The sequence below is a fragment of the Leopardus geoffroyi genome, chromosome A1, assembly GCF_018350155.1.
Source record: "Leopardus geoffroyi isolate Oge1 chromosome A1, O.geoffroyi_Oge1_pat1.0, whole genome shotgun sequence".
Lineage (NCBI taxonomy): Eukaryota > Metazoa > Chordata > Mammalia > Carnivora > Felidae > Leopardus > Leopardus geoffroyi.
The window spans coordinates 157,930,307-157,943,292 of NC_059326.1; the positions used below are offsets into that span (position 1 = coordinate 157,930,307).

A 12,986-nucleotide genomic window follows, 5' to 3' on the forward strand; every position below is an offset into this window, starting at 1 on the left:
GAATATCTTTTCCAGTGACAGTAAGATTCAGAATTACTCAAAATTTTAAAGTATGGCACAATTATGAAAACAAGAGAAGTTTTGTTGTGGGCCTTGTGAATTCAGAAACATATGTTGTTATAAAATATGCTTATTTTTTAATAGGATTTGTATGATGAGAACCTAAATTTATTTTTATTTGTTATAGGAAACTTGAAAAACAAAATCTCAAATCAACAAAAACAAAACAAAACAGAAAGGATTTTCTGAAGACAAAATTATTTATTGGTAGGTAGGATACAATTTTGAAAGAAATGAATATCTGATACTTGTGCTAAAGACAGACTGGACTTTAGGTCCCACAGCCTAGAAAATTAATAAATCATTAAATTAATTTAAATTTATATTATATATTATTATTATATTATATTATAAATTAATCTTATTTATAAATTTATTAAATTTAATTAAATTAATTAAAATTTTTACTGGTTCAGCTGCTAAATGATTTGTATGAAAATCAGTAGATTTTTTTTCATTATGATAATGGATCCTGTAGATAACATTAATTCATTCTGTAACATTAACCACTGAGCTGAAGTTTATTTGCTGAATGAATGAATGTACAGCCGATCAAAGGTAGAAATTAACATTTCATTTGGATTGTTTCTCAGGACTTCATTTCTTTGAAAAATAATTTTTATTTATTTTTCTTGCAAAAAATAATTATAAGTTGATAGAAAATGTTCACAAATGAGTAGAATAGAAAGATTACCGATAATGCCCACCATCTGTAAATAACCCTTTGCATTTTTTTGTGTGTCTTGACACCCATTTTCTATATATGTGTAGTATAAGTAGAATACACTATATATGTGTTTGATTTACAAAAAAATAATCACATGTACAACTCTTTCTTTTATATAACATGTTGTGTTACCTACCCATGTATGCCATTAAGCAGTGTTCTATAATATTATGTTGAATAACTGCATCATATTCTGCTCTAGGTATGTATCATAATTTATTTCACCGATCTTCTGTTATTGAGAATTTAGGTTGGTTTCAGTTTTTTGCCATTGTGTTGTAGAGACATTTGGCTACTCCAAAACTATTAACTCATTCTTGTGCTATTGTTATTCCCTTGGACAGTTAAACTTGTGGATCCTTTCCCAGAATAAGGGTGTTTTTTGTTTTTTTGGATAAAACTATAGGGTTACAGAAGAAACCAATTATGTTGATTGAAATAGTTATCAAAATATTTCTTCAATTTATAATATATATTTGATATTATGTATGATATAACATATTAAATAACAGGATCTATTGGCACATCTAATAACAACCATAATTTTAACTAGTGAAGAACATTAAGTGACTTTTGAGATACTTGAAACAATTAGAATGCAGTATAAAAGTAGCTTTTATGTTCCATTTATTTCATGGTAATTTGTTGCTTGCATTAATAATAGGAAATGCTCAATAGAAGTTAACGAATAGAAGTTAATAGAAGCTAATGAAAACAAAGATGAGATTTTTTTTCTGCTCCAAAATCACAGATAGCTTGAATTTTATCCACGCATCTCCATAGCCACAAGACCTCAGATTAAGAACGTCTGTTCTTGATTATCAGACTTACTTGAAAGTTCTAAATATAGTAATAAGGGAGAAGTAGGTATGTTCCCCAAAGATTAGCAATATGGACTTAAAATAACAAAATGGTAATAACCTTGGTGAAGCCAATGGAGGTTGAAAATCATAATCTGTAACACAAATAGACCAGGATGATGAGTAATGGTGGAAGAAACCTAGGAGTTGTGGGAAGCTAATTATGAGTAGGGTTTCAAAGGAATGGAAGAGCAGAGAAAAACCCGGCTATTTCAGGCTTCTCATGAAAAGACATTGTGTTATTGAAAAGGGGAGAGTGAGCTTTTCTCTTAACTTAGTGAAACCCAAATGTACCAGCCTCAACAACCAATGCCTACAAAATATTATCATATTTCCCCTAAATAACCCAAGTGATGTGAGCTCTAGTCTCACAGACCAGCCTGATTGCCTCAAAATTGGTACCACTCTCAAATGTTCCACCAACTTTTCCTGTGTTCCAAAGGGTGCTGTTTTGAGGATATGCAGGATGGAGCATGTCTTGTGTGTTCTTTCATTTGGGCTTTCTGCAAAGCCACCACATGTTGCCTCTGTTGTCAGTAACTTTTATGAAATTGATGTACAAAGATGTTTAACCATCTTTCCGATCTGGTGTTGGAAGGCAGGGGTCCTTTCTGTACCCTTAGCTACTCAGTCCAAAGCAAAAACCAGTTCTTCTAATTCTACACAGCAGAGACCAGGCTGCAAGTTTCCACAAACTTCACCCAACATGGGAGTGGACCAGAGTGATGTTGGGAAGTATAATTTATATCTATGGCAGAGCTTCTAGGACCAGCCATGTCTCAGGGTGACTAAAGGGATGATTTCTCACTTGCTAGCTCAGTCTGGGAATATTGAAATTCTCCCAAGAAGCTTCAAGGGAGAAGAGAGGTTTTCATCTCTCCAGTAAAAGTGCCATTCTCCAGAGTCCCCACATTTCTACTTCAGACCCCTCCTGGGACTGACACTGGGAATGCCATATGGGGAAGACCCTAGTCTACCCACAGAAATTGTCCTATAATTTATTAGTTCAGCATCTAAACAGTCTGAATTATTTAGTCCCAAATAACATCATTACTAGGAATTCCAAAGTACAGCCTGTTTATCTTTTTGGTTTCTTGTCCAGCATGTGAAGTTCATATCTGCATATAATTTTTATAGTCTTTAAATTCAAGTCTTCTGCAAACAACTGCTGTGACAAGGATAAACATCTTCATGTCTTTTACCCATTTTCTAATTGGATGGCTTGTTTTTTCACTGTTGAGTTTTAAGAGTTCTTTATATACCCTAGTTACCAGTCCTTTGCCAAATATATAATTTGCAAATATTTTCTTACAGTATGAAGCTTGTCTTTTTATCCCATGTGGTCTTTTGCAGAGCAAAAGTTTTCATTTTTGTGAGGCCCAATTTATCAGTTTTCCCTCTTATGGATTGTACTTTTGGTGTCAAGCCTAAGAACTCTTTACTTAGACCTCAATCCCAAATATCTTCTCCTGTTTTTTTACTAACAATGAAAAGGTAACAGGGGTGCCTGGGTGGCTCAGTCAGTTAAGAGTACAACTCTTGATTCCAGCTCAGGTCACGATCTTATGGTTTGTGAGTTCGAGCCCTGCAATGGGCTCTGTGCTGACTGCACTGAGCCTGCTTGGAATTCTCTCTCTCCTCCTCTCTCTGCTCCTCCCCCACTGGTGCTCATGCTCTAGCTCTCAAATAAATACACTTTTTTTTTTTTTTTAAAGAAAAGGTAACAAGATTTTACATTTAAATCCATCATCCATTTTGGGTTAATTTTGGTATAAAATGTGAGATTTAGGTCAAAGTTCTTATTTATTTACTTTCCTATAGATGTCTAACAGCTCCAGCACCATTGATTGAAAAGACTTTCCTATTTTCATTGAATTGCTTTTCACCTTTGTCAAAAGTCAGCTGGACATATTTGTGTGAGTCTGTTTCTAGGTTTTCTATTCTTTTCTGTTAATCTGTGTGTCTGTCACTCCACAAAGACCACACACTTTCGTTGTAGCTGCACAATGAATCTTGAAATTGGGTAGATTGATTTATCCTCCATTATTATTGTTTTAAAATTTTGGTTTTTTAGCTATTCTAGTTTCTTTGTCTTTTCACATAAATTTTATAAAGAATAAGCTTGCCTGTATCTATAAAAATTCTGTCTGGGAATTGGATTAAACCTATACCGTTGACCCTTGAACAACATGGGTTTGAACTGCTCATATGCACTTAAACACTTTTTTTTTAATAAAGATAGTATAGTACTCTAACTGTATTTTTTTGGTATGATTTTCTTAATAACATTTTCTCTTCTCCAGTTTACTTTAAGAATATAGTATATAATACATATAGCATAGAAATATTTGTTAATGGTCTCTTTTTGTTATGGGTTAGGCTTCCTATCAATTGTAAGCTATTTGTGGCTAAGTTTTTGGAAAGTTAAAAGTTGTATGTGGAAGGAATCAGCATCCCTAATTCCTGCATTGTTCAAGGATCAACTGTGTATGAATTTAAGAAGTAACATCTTTACTATGTTGCAATTTCCAGTCCATGAACATAGTATGTCTTTCCATATATCTAATTCTGCTTTGATTTCTTTAATCAACATTTTGCCATTTTCATCATACAAATACAAATACAATACAGTACTATAGTGTTAAATTTACACATAAGTATGTCATTTTTTGAGTGATTGTAATTGGTATTGTATATTTATAATTTTGGTGTTCATACTTGTACATATAAATGAAGTTGATTTTCTGAATGTTAATTTTGTATCCTGTGACCTTTCTGAATTCACATAGTATTTCTAGAAGTTTTCTTTTTTTATCCTTTTTAATTTTATTTTTTATTTTTTAAAATTTACATACAAATTAGTTAGCATATAGTGAAACAATGATTTCAGGAGTAGATTCCTTTAATGTCCCATACCCATTTATCCTATCCCCCCTCCCACAACCCTTCCAGCAACCCTCAGTTTGTTCTCCATATTTATGAGTCTCTTGGGTTTTGTCCCCCTCCCTGTTTTTATATTATTTTTGTTTCCCTTCCCTTATGTTCATCTGTTTCGTCTCCTAAAGTCCTCATACGAGTGAAGTCATATGATTTTTGTCTTTCTCTGACTAATTTCACTTAGCGTAATACCCTCCAGTTCCATCCACGTAGTTGCAAATGGCAAGATTTCATTCTTTTTGATTGCCGAGTAATACTCCATTGCATGCATATATATATATATATATATATATATATATATATATATATATATATATATACCACATCTTCTTTATCCATTCATCCATTGATGGACATCATTTGGGCTCTTTCCATACTTTGGCTATTGTTGATAGTGCTGCTATCAACATGGGGGTGCATGTGTCCCTCTGAAACAGCACACCTGTATCCCTTGGATAAATGCCTAGTAGTGCAATTGCTGGGTCGTAGGTAGTTCTATTTTTAGTTTTTTGAGGAACCTCCATACTGTTTTCCAGAGTGGCTGCACCAACTTGCATTGCCACCAACAATGCAAAAGAGATCCTCTTTCTCCGCATCCTCACCAACATCTGTTGTTGCCTGCGTTGTTAATGTTAGCCATTCTGACAGGTGTAAGGTGGTATCTATTGTGGTTTTGATTTGTATTTCCCTGATGATGAGTGATGTTGAGCATTTTTTCATGTATCGATTGGCCATCTGGATGTCTTCCTTGGAGAAGTGTCTATTCATGTCTTTCATCCATTTCTTCACTGGATTATTTGTTTTTTGGGTGTTGAGTATGATAAGTTCTTTATAGATTTTAGATACTAACCCTTTATCTGATATGTCATTTGCAAATATCTTCTCCCATTCTGTCAGTTGCCTTTCAGTTTTGCTGATTGTTTCCTTCACTGTGCAGAAGCTTTTTATTTTGATGAGGTCCCAGTAGTTCATTTTTGGTTGTTTCCCTTGCCTCCAGAGACATGTTGAGTAAGAAGTTGCTGCGGCCAAGATCAAATAGGTTTTTGCCTGCTGTCTCCTCAAGGATTTTGATGGCTTCCTGTCTTCCATTGAGGTCTTTCATCCATTTTGAGTTTATTTTTGTGGATGGTGTAAGAAAGTGGTCCAGGTTCATTCTTCTGCATGTTGCTGTCCAGTTTTCCCAGCACCACTTGCTGAAGAGACTGTCTTTATTCCATTGGATATTCTTTCCTGCTTTGTCAAAGATTAGTTGGCCATGGGTTTGTGGGTCCATTTCTGGGTTCTCTATTCTCTTCCATTGATGTGAGTGTCTGTTCTTGTGCCAGTACCATACTGTCTTGATGATTAAAGCTTTTCTTATGAATTTCTTGAAATTTTCTATGTGGATAATTATGTTATCTGCAAATTGAGATAGTCTTATTAATCTTTCCTTGTGATCAGTATGCCTTTTAATTCCTTTTCTTGCTTTATGTTAATGGTTACAACTTCCACTATTATGTTGAATAAGAGTACATATTTCTTTGCCTTATTCCTTTTTTTAATCTTAAAATTTTTTTTAATGTTTATTTATTTTTGAGAGAGACAGTGCGAGCAGAGGAAGGCAGAGATAGAGGGGGCACAGAATCTGAAGAAGGCTTCAGGCTCTGAGCTGTCAGCGCAGGGCCTGATGCGGTGCTCGAACTCACGAACCATAAGATCATGACCTGAGCCGAAGTTGGATGCTCAACCAACTGAGCCACCCAGGCGCCCCCTTTGCCTTATTCGTAATCTTTGAGGGAAGGCAGTTAGCCTTTCATCATTCAGTGTAATATTAAATTCATCAAGTTTAAGAAGTTCCTCTCTATTCCTACGTTTCTGAGAGTTTCTTTCATGAATGAGTGTTGAATTTTCTCAAATGTTTTTTCTCATCAAATGATATGATCATATAATTTTTTTCTTTAGACTATTAATATGGCAGATTGCACTGATTTTCAAATATTGAAGTAACCTTACATCCTTGGAATAAACTCTACTTTTCCATGGTATATAATTATATTTATTGCAGAATTCTAATTGCTAATGTTTTCTTAAGGACTTTTACATGTATTTTCATGAGTGATACTAGCCTGTAGTTTTCTTTTCTACACTCACATTGTGTGTTATTTCGTTAATATTAGCTTCATAAATTTACTTGAGAGGGTTCTCATCTCTTCTGTTTTCTGGGAGATTGTGTAAAATTGGTTTTTAAATTCTCCTATAAATATTTGGAAGAATTCTCTAGTGAAAACATCTAGGACTGGTGATTTTTTTTTAATGTTTTTATTCATTTTTGAGACGCAGAGAGACAGAGCATGAGCAGGGGAGGGGCAGAGAGAGGGAGACACAGAATCCGAAGCAGGCTCCAGGCTCTGAGCTTTCAGCACACAGCCAGACGTGGGGCTCAAACTCATGGACTGTGAGATCATGACCTGAGCTGAAGTCGGACACTTAACCAACTGAGCCACCCAGGCACCCCAGGACTGGAGATTTTTTTTTTTAGCTTTAATTATTATTATTTTTTTTAGCTTTTAAGTGATGAATCTTTAGATCATGAAATAACCATTTACCGAATAATTGTTGGACAATACAAATTATCTATTTATAGTGGGTTAGTTGTGGTGCTTTGTACTTTTCAAACAGTTGGTCCATTGCGTGTAAATTGTTATTTTTATGTGTGTCCACTTATTCACAGTATTCCTGTACTATCCAGGGTCTGTCATGATATCCCTTTTAAAATTTCTGGTATTGGTAATATGTGGCTTATCTTTTATTCCTTTGTCTGTCTTGTTAGAGATTTGTCAATTTTATTGATTTTTTCAGAGAATCAAATTTGTATTTATTTAATTTATTTATTTTTAATTATATGAAATTTATTGTCAAATTGGTTTCCATACAACACCCAGTGCTCATCCCAAAAGATGCCCTCTTCAATGCCCATCACCTACCCTCTCCTCCCTCCCACCACCCATCAACCCTCAGTTTGTTCTCAGTTTTTAAGAGTCTTTTATGCTTTGGCTCTCTCTCCCACTCTAACCTCTTTTTTTTTCTTTTTTTCCCTTCCCCTCCCCCATGGGTTTCTGTTAAGTTTCTCAGGATCCACATAAGAGTGAAAACATATGGTATCTGTCTTTCTCTGTATGGTTTATTTCACTTAGCATCACACTCTCCAGTTCCATCCATGTTGATACAAAGGGCCATATTTCATTCTTTCTCATTGCCACGTGGTACTCCATTGCGTATATAAACCACAATTTCTTTATCCATTCATCAGTTGATGGACATTTAGGCTCTTTCCATAATTTGGCTATTGTTGAGAGTGCTGCTATAAACATTGGGGTACAAGTGCCCCTATGCATCAGTACTCCTGTATTCCTTGGGTAACTTCCTAGCAGTGCTATTGCTGGGTCATAGGGTGGGTCTATTTTTAATTTTTTGAGGAACCTCCACACTGTTTTCCAGAGTGGCTGCACCAATTTGCATTCCCACGAACAGTGCAAGAGGGTTCCCGTTTCTCCACATCCTCTCCAGCATCTATAGTCTCCTGATTTGTTCATTTTGGCCACTCTGACTGGCGTGAGGTGATATCTGAATGTGGTTTTGATTTGTATTTCCCTGATGAGGAGTGACGTTGAGCGTCTTTTCATGTGCCTGTTGGCCATCCAGATGTCTTCTTTAGAGAAGTGTCTATTCATGTTTTCTGCCCACTTCTTCACTAGGTTATTTGTTTTTCGGGTGTGGAGTTTGGTGAGCTCTTTATAGATTTTGGATACTAGCTCTTTGTCTGATACGTCATTTGCAAATATCTTTTCCCATTCCGTTGGTTGCCTTTTAGTTTTGTTGGTTGTTTCCTTTGCTGTGCAGAAGCTTTTTATCTTCATAAGGTCCCAGTAGTTCATTTTTGGTTTTAATCCCCTTGCCTTTGGGGATGTGTCAAGTAAGAAATTGCTATGGTTGAGGTCAGAGAGGTCTTTTCCTGCTTTCTCCACTAGGGTTTTGATGGTTTCCTGTCTCACATTCAGGTCCTTTATCCATTTTGAATTTATTTTTGTGAATGGTGTGAGAAAGTGGTCTAGTTTCAATCTTCTGCATGTTGCTGTCCAGTTCTCCCAGCACCATTTGTTAAAGAGACTGTCTTTTTTTCCATTGGATATTCTTTCCTGCTTTGTCAAAGATTAAAGATTAGTTGACCATACGTTTGTCATCTGGGGTTTCTATTCTAATCTATTGGTCTATGTGTCTGTTTTTGTGCCAATACCATGCTGTCTTGATGGTGACAGCTTTGTAGTAGAGGCTAAAGTCTGGGATTGTGATGCCTCCTACTTTGGTCTTCTTCAAAATTACTTTGGCTATTCGGGGTCTTTTGTGGTTCCATATGATTTTTAGCATTTCTTGTTCTAGTTTCGAGAAGAATGCTGGTGCAGTTTTGATTGGGATTGCATTGAATGTGTAGATAGCTTTGGATAGTGTTGACATTTTAACAATATTCTTCCAATCCATGAGCACGGAATGTTTTTCCATTTCTTTGTATCTTCTTCAATTTCCTTCATAAGTTTTCTATAGTTTTCAGCATACAGATCTTGTACACCTTTGGTTAGACTTATTCCTAGGTATTTTATGCTTCTCGGTGCAATTGTGAATGGGATCAGTTACTTTATTTGTCTTTCTGTTGCTTCGTTATTAGTGTATAAGAATGCAACTGATTTCTGTACATTGATTTTGTATCCTGCAACTTTGCTGAATTTATGTATCAGTTCTAGCAGACTTTTGGTGGAGTCTATCGGATTTTCCATGTATAATATCATGTCATCTGCAAAAAGTGAAAGCTTGACTTCATCTTTGCGAATTTTGATGCCTTTGGTTTCCTTTTGTTGTCTAATTGCTGATGCTAGAACTTCCAACACTCTGTTAAACAACAGTGGTGAGAGTGGACATCCCTGTCATGTTCCTGATCTCAGGGAAAAAGCTCTCAGTTTTTCCCCATTGAGGATGATGTTAGCTGTGGGCTTTTCATAAATGACTTTTATGATGTTTAAGTATGTTCCTTCTACCCCGACTTTCTCAAGGGTTTTTATTAAGAAAGGATCCTGAATTTTGTCAATTGCCTTTCCTGCATTGGTTGGTACAAGATCATATGGTTATCTTTTCCTTTATTAATGTGATGTATCACATTGATTGATTTGTGAATGTTGAATCAGCCCTGCATCCCAGGAATCAATCCCACTTGATCATGGTGAATAATTCTTTTTCCATGCTGTTGAATTCGATTTGCTAGTATCTTATTGAGAATTTTTGCATCCATATTCATCAGGGATATTGGCTTGTAGTTCTCTTTTTTTTGCTGGGTCTCTCTCTGGTTTGGGAATCAAAGTCATGCTGGCTTCATAGGATGAGTCTGGGAGTTTTCCTTCCCTTTCGATTTTTTGGAACAGCTTGAGAAGGATAGGTATTATCTCTGCTTTAACTGTCTGGTAGAATTCCCCGGGGAAGCCATCTGGTCCTGGACTCATTTGTTGGGAGATTTTTGATGACTGATTCAATTTCTTTGCTGGTTATAGGTCTGTTCAAATATTCTGTTTCCTCCTGTTTGAGTTTTGCAAGTGTGTGGGTGCTTAGGAATTTGTCCATTTCTTCCAGGTTGTCCAGTTTGATGGCATATAATTTTTCACAATATTCTCTGATAATTGCTTGTATTTCTGAGGGATTGGTTGTAATAATTCCATTTTCATTCATGATTTTATCTATTTGAGTCATCTCCCTTTTTTTTTTTTGAGAAGCATGTCTAGAGGTTTATCAATTTTGTTTATTTTTTCAAAAAACCAACTCTTGGTTTCATTGATCTGCTCTACAGTTTTTTTTTAGATTCTATATTGTTTATCTTTGCTCTGATCTTTATTATTTCTCTTCTTCTGCTGGGTTTGGGGTGTCTTTGCTGTTCTGCTTCTATTTCCTTTAGGTGTGCTATTAGATTTTGTATTTGGGATTTTTCGTGTTTCTTGAGATAGGCCTGGATTGCAATGTATTTTCCTCTCAGGACTGCCTTCACTGCATCCCAAAGCGTTTGGATTGTTGTATTTTCATTTTCATTTGTTTCCATATATTTTTTAATTTCTTCTCTAATTGCCTGGTTGACCCATTCATTCTTTAGTAGGGTGTTCTTTAACCTCCATGGTTTTGGGGGTTTTCCAGACTTTTTCCTGTGGTTGATTTCAAGCTTCATAGCATTGGGGTCTGAAAGTATGCATGGTATGATTGCAATTCTTGTATACTTATGAAGGGCTGTTTTGCAACCCGGAATGTGATCTTTCTTGGAGAATGTGCCATGTGCACTGGAGAAGAAAGTATATTCTGTTGCTTTGGGATGCAGAGTTCTAAATATATGTGTGAAGTCCATCTGATCCAATGTATCATTCAGGGCCCTTGTTTCTTTATTGACCGTGTGTCTGGATGATCTATCCATTGCTGTGAGTGGGGTGTTAAAGTCCCCTGCAATTACCACATTCTTATCAATAAAGTTGCTTATGTCGTGAGTAATTGTTTTATATATTTGGGGGCTCACGTATTCGGTGCATAGACATTTATAATTGTTAGCACTTCCTGATGGATAGACCCTGTGAATATTATATAATGCCCTTATTCACCTCTTGTTACAGCCTTTAATTTAAAGTCTAGTTTGTCTGATATAAGTATGGCTACTCCAGCTTTCTTTTGACTTCCAGTAGCATGATAGTTCTCCATCCCCTCACTTTCAATCTGAAGGTGTCCTCAGGTCTAAAATGAGTCTCTTGTAGACAGCAAATAGATGGGTCTTGTTTTTTTATCCATTCTGATACCCTATGTCTTTTGGTTGGTGCATTTAGTCCATTTACATTCAGTGTTATTATAGAAAGATATGGGTTTAGAGTCATTGTGATGTCTGTAGGTTTCATGCTTGTAGTGATGTCTCTGGTACTTTGTCTCACAGGATCCCCCTTAGGATCTCTTGTAGGGCTGGTTTAGTGGTGACAAATTCCTTCAGTTTTTGTTTGTTTGGGAAGACCTTTATCTCTCCTTCTGTTCTAAATGACAGACTTGCTGGATAAAGGACTCTCGGCTGCATATTTTTTTCTGTTCATCACATTGAAGATTTCCTGCCATTCCCTTCTGGCCTGCCAAGTTTCAGTAGAGAGATTGGTCATGAGTCTTATAGGTCTCCCTTTATATGTCAGAGCACGTTTATCCCTAGCTGCTTTCAGAATTTTCTCTTTATCCTTGTATTTTGCCAGTTTGACTATGGTATGTCATGCAGAAGATCGATTCAAGTTATGTCTGAACGAAGTTCTCTGTGCCTCCTGGATCAATGCCTTTTTCCTTCCCCAGATCCGGGAAGTTCTCAGCTATTATTTCTTCAAGTACACCTTCAGCACCTTTCCCTCTCTCTTCCTCCTCTGGAATACCAATTAGGCGTAGATTATTTCTCTTTATTGCATCACTTAGTTCTCTAATTTTCCCCTCATACTCCTGGAATTTTTTATCTCTCTTTTTCTCAGCTTCTTCTTTTTCCATAACTTTATCTTCTAGCTCACCTATTCTCTCCTCTGCCTCTTCATTCTGAGCTGTGGTCGTCTCCATTTTATTTTGCAGATCGTTAATATCATTTTTTAGCTCCTCCTGGCTGTTCCTTAGTCCCTTGATCTGTAGCAATAGATTCTCTGCTGTCCTTTATACTGTTTTCAAGCCCAGTGATTAATTTTATGACTATTATTCTAAATTCACTCTCTGTTATATTGTTTAAATCGTTTTTTGATCGGTTCGTTAGCTGTCGTTATTTCCTGGAGGTTTTTTTTTTGAGGGGAATTCTTCCGTTTCGTCATTTTGGATAGTCCCTGGAGTGGTGTGGAACTAGGGGGCACTTCCCCTGTGCTGTCTTGAATAACTTGCGTTGGTGGGCAGGGCCGCAGTCAGACCTGATGTCTGCCCCCCGCCCACCGCTGGGGCCACAGTCAGACTGGTGTGTACTTTCTCTTCCCCTCTCCTAGGGGCAGGATTCACTGTGGGGTGGTGTGGCCGGTCTGGGCTAATTGCACACTGCCAGGCTTGTGGTGCTGGGGATCTGGCGTATTAGCTGGGGTGGATCAGCAAGGTGCACAGGGGCGGGAGGGGCAGGCTCAGCTTGCTTATCCTCCGTGATTGGCTTTGGGAGGGGCCCTCTGGCGCCGGGAGGAAGTCATACCCGCCGGAGGGATGGATCCGCAGAAGCACAGCGTTCAGTGTTTGTATGGTGCAAGCCAGTTCCCTGGCAGGAACCGGTTGCCTTTGGGATTTTGGCTGGAGGATGGGTGAGGGAGATGGCACTGGCGAGCGCCTTTGTTCCCCGCCAAGCTGCGCTCTGTTGTCTGGGCCTCAAC

General features: G+C 37.0%; 1 long non-coding RNA gene across 1 annotated transcript in view; it reads left to right on the plus strand.

Moving 5' to 3' along the window:
* LOC123608603 overlaps positions 1–12,986 on the plus strand; it is a 79,388-nt gene that overhangs the window by 50,429 nt on the left and 15,973 nt on the right. Inside the window, exon 4 of the long non-coding RNA XR_006717333.1 lies at positions 188–267. This is a non-coding gene — a long non-coding RNA (uncharacterized LOC123608603). The remainder of the gene's footprint in view (positions 1–187; positions 268–12,986) is intronic.